Source organism: Gymnogyps californianus, chromosome 11 (assembly GCF_018139145.2).
Source record: "Gymnogyps californianus isolate 813 chromosome 11, ASM1813914v2, whole genome shotgun sequence".
Lineage (NCBI taxonomy): Eukaryota > Metazoa > Chordata > Aves > Accipitriformes > Cathartidae > Gymnogyps > Gymnogyps californianus.
The window spans coordinates 10,997,179-11,001,986 of NC_059481.1; positions in this window are offsets into that span (position 1 = coordinate 10,997,179).

Consider the following 4,808-nt stretch of genomic DNA (forward strand, 5'->3'; position numbering starts at 1 on the left):
TTTCACCATTTTATGGCAGAACAAAGGATCGCAGCGGTAGCTCTTCTCAGAACTATAGGGTCTGCTTCCAAAATGGGATATAAATCACAGTGGTTTTTCTTCAAAAAAGACCTCATCATTTTGTACTCATAAATGCATCCGTGCAGGGTCAGCTGAAAACACTTTAACAACAGAAATCTCAATACTTGCTAACTGCTAAAAAAAAAGGCTAAAAACTCTATTTGAAGAGATGAAGAGGATCAGTGCTTTTACAACTGAAAACCGGGAACACAGTGGAACTCTTCAATCCCTTATCAATGTACAATGTTATTATAGTATAAGCTGGGAAGAACACAAAAAAGTGGGAGAATGATAATTAATTGGACCACAAGCACTAAAAAAATTGCAATTCCTTTTTTTTCCTGTTAGTAACCACTGTATTTAATACTCAAGCCTTTGCATATAATTTAGATGAAATAGTGATAAAATCTGATGCTCTAGTTTACGTTAGACTCACTTCTATAAATTTATCTGCCTGTGATCCACAGATCCAGAGCAATGAAAATAACTTTCAGAAATGCACTGGTAACACCAGAATCTTTACCTATAGTTGGGCTCCTATTCTTTCAGCTGTACCAGTGTTAGGAATTATAGGATATTTTGGATAAAAACCTTTAAAGCATAGTTGTATGTAAGAACAAAATAGTCTTATTTACACATTGCCTGGTAACCTACAAGGAAAATTATTATACTAAGCAGAACCTTCCCTCACTTCAGAAGCACAGAAGACAAGCAGCTTCCACAAGAAAGCATAACCTCTTCCCCTGCCATCTTTAGCGTACATATACACACCAACAGGAATCTCAAAACTACAGAATATTACTGATATAGAAAAACAAAAAGAGCAATTCTTACTTCAGTGTGGCTTGATATTCTATCCCAGTTTTGTATTAATTCAACAGTTCATTGCCTGTCTAATGTTCTCAACGTTCAAAAAATGTGTACTTTCTCTTCATTTACCCTTCCTGATATTTACTTCTATACCACTTGAACATTTCCCACAATGCATTTTGAACATGCATCCATTTATAGGACTGTACACATTTAGTCATTCAGACAAAAGTCACCATACAATACGAAAACAGTAAATGTATTTTAAACATGCTGAAATCAAGACAGCTGTAAAGCAGGGAGATCAGAAAAGGAACTCTAATTGGTGAGGACAGTGCAAAGAAGTTGCTGGTTAAAAATACACCTATTTATGTGATATGTCTACATATGGCTTTTTGTGTATAATGATATGTCTAATTGTGTTCAAATGTGTTTATTTTACACAATATTCTTCTGTTTATGTGATGTTTCTATTTATGTGAAATCTTTTCCATACTATTTCCCAGTTCCATACGGTTTGTTATTTCCTTAGTGCTAAATCGCCTCCTGCTTTGCCAAGCCTCTGTAACAAGAAATGATGCAGGAGGACTCCATAGGGGCTGGGACTGGTGGTGGGGAGAGAAAAGAATTCAAAGCCTGCCATCATCAAAAGAGAGTATGACTGCAATAGCCACTCTAGTTCTTGAAATTGCAAGCAAAAAAAACATGCCAGGAAAGCCAAGCCTAAAACTTCAGAGACAAACCATTTCCCCCTTCATGAAGACTTCACATAGAGGCAATGCGCTCACAGACACTTGCTGTAACTGGCACGCTCAGAGCACACCTGCAGTGCCATGCTCTGGTCTTGCACATTTGGCCCAGTACTCCGTGCTAGTGCACTGATAAGCTTGTATGACATGTGACAGATAATACATAATCTCTGCTAATTACAACAAAATATGTTTAATCATCATAGAAAAATGACTGGGTAAAAGTGCTGCCTTTGTTTCTCACTACTTCTCTGTTTTCATTTGGCATCATTTACATCATCTACTACTACCCACTCCTCTTCCCAGTGCAGAGACAATACGGTGAAGAGCATAAGCTCTTCTATTTTGGATTCTATTTTGGCTCATACACAATCAACCCATTTTCTATTCTAGAACTATTTATATCCAGTGATGATTCATGAGCCAGAAAGAATACCACTTGCCTATCAGGTGCCAAGGAGAACTTACAGGAATGGCAATTAGAATGTTTTCTATTGTGGTGAGTGCAGTTGATATGGAGCCTAGAGAAATAACTGAAGTGCAGCCTTTCAGTGCTATTTTTGCAGTTGTTTTATAACCATACTTCAAGGTTTTTCATCTAGCTGATGAAAACAGAAGGCAGATGAAAGCAGAAAAAACCCCAAACCCAACAACCCACCTTGCCAAGTTTATGCCTAGATGGTAGACATTCCTTACTTTTGTGGATTTGCTTTTTCTACTTTATCTCATATTATGCTAAATTATATACTAAATATTCTAGTGCTTAAAAGGAAAAAAATGTTGGAAGAGTTACTGGTGAGATTTATGCAAGGCATTAGATATATCTATAATCATCTGACAATAAGTCACATATTTTGCACATATGCGTGCACTGTGAATAGTCCTCTCGATTTCAACGCAATCAACAGTACGCGAAATGAATCACGCACAAGCCTGAGGGTTTGTACTCTACTAGTCATTTTACATACAGCATTTATCTGTACACCACCTAAGGTGAAGAGAAGGACTTAAGACCCTAGAATCAATAAAAATAAAAGAAAAAAGTCAAAGCTATTGAGATTTGAGCATTTATTCAAGTTCCATCAGCTTTATTAGCAGCTTTTCCTATGCTTATTGAACCTACATTTTTGGTCTGCAAAGCTTACAAGGTTTTCTAGCTTCTACAAGATAATATGATTTCTTTACATGAGCAATTCTTAACTGAGATATTCTTCACCAATTCATCTCGTAAAATGAACTTTAAAAAATATCAGTCCAAGTCTTTCAACTTAGCTTCAAGGAAATGCCAACTTTTAATACTTTTAAAACTACTGACCTCAGTTTGCTCCTATCTGGCTTTTTTTCTGATAATAAATCAATTTATAGCTTCAAACTTCAGCATGATTTTCTGACCAGACATATGCTGGAGATGGAGGGATACTTTTTCCTTGGAAACATATAGCTCAGAAGGGATTACTTCAGTTTCTTCCCCACCCTTTCTAGAAAAAAAGAATCACGTTTGAACTGAAATACAAACCAGAAAATGTCAGTAATTTTCAGAAAAATATGTGTAACTGGAAAAGGCACACATGGATTTCTAAAATGGAATTAAGCATCCAAAACTAGACAGATACGGTATTATTTTAGTCTGCTGTCTTTGGCGAGACGATTGACTGACATATTTAAGTGGCACTATGCTTTTTCCTTGTTCATAGGAAAAACAGTGAGAGAAAAACAATTCTGTTAAAAAATACAGTAAAGACTATCTGAATATACCTTGTTGCAATTGGCTGAAGATTTCATTACACAAATTTGGAAAGGCATATCCTAACAGATCAGGTAAACATGACTGGGTTAGATGTACTTTTTCCCTTGTAGTGTGAAGTTTCTATGGAAGTTATCTGGCACCCTTCTTTCACATGTTCATTTGATTGCTTTGCTGGTGAATGCCCGGTTCCTTCCCAGCCACACAGTCCTGCGGCAGCCAAGTCCAGACCAGAAGGCATTCCACAGTGTTTCAGAGCAGAGCTGGGATATGGCCTGTGTCTGACAAACAGAGGAGGAGCTTTTTCTGTTAATTGAAATCACTTCTCTGGGTACCAAATGACCAAAAGTAACAAGGCTTCTGTTCATTTAGCATCTGCAACTACTCCTGTTCAGCTATGGTGACATAAAACTCACCTTAATTTGAAAGGCACAGTATTACAAAATGGCAAAAATGGTACCTAGAGAGTCAGAAAAAGCTGCAATCTTTAACCTTATAAATTCACACCTTAGTTTTCACGGGTAAGAAGTCCTTTGTTTCATCTGCAAGAGCAGGGAATGCAGAGGTAGTTCCCAGGAGCTACGTGGTGAAAACCTTCCCAAGACGCCAAACCCCTGCTGCCAAGGGAGCGGGAACCGCCTCAGAACAGCTCCTCTGGGAGCCTCTTGGCCAAGACCAATCTAGATGTTCCCACTCACGCTTTAAGAATAATATTTCTCATAAGCACCTACAAACTATCGCACTGCTCTCTTTCGAAACCCACCTTTAAATGCCTTTGTTTGGTGATGCTGACAAAAAAAGAGCTCCCGCGGGCGGGAGGGCGGTTAGGCCGCTCCTGCTCCCGCACCTCTCGCCCGGGCAGTGCTCCCTCAGGGGGGGTCTGCTCTCATCTCGATGCGACCTGTGACCGGCAGACCGCGGGCAGCAACCCCTGGAGGCCGGGCAGGGGTTGCCGTCACCCCCCGCCGGGCTGACGCGCTCTAAACGCTGTGTTTCAGCTCCACCCTCCGGCTCAGCCGCGAGCGGTGAGCGGGCGGCGCAGCCGGTGCCAGCTCAGCCACGGCAGGGCCCGCTGCCCGCTCTGGGAGGAGGGCAGCGGCGGGCAGGCAAGGCCGGGGACTGAGGGAGCGCCTCTCGCACAGCCACGGCCGCCCGCCGGCGCGGCCACCTCCGAGGCTCCTGCCCGTCCCTTACGGCGCGGCGCCATCACGGCGGGCCCCCGCGCCCGGCTCCCTGAGGGATCGGGCCCGCAGCAGGCGGGGCGGGGCGGGGCGGACCCAAGCCCGCGAGCTCTTCCCGCTCCGCCCCCAGCGGGTGGTGCAGCGCCTCCTGCTGCCGGGCAGGCGCGCCCCGGAAGTACGCGGTGAGGCCGGCGAGGACCGCGGGCCGGCCGGGCCCTTCCCTTCCGGGCGGCGGCGGGGAGCGGGTCGTCAGCGGGAGCCGCC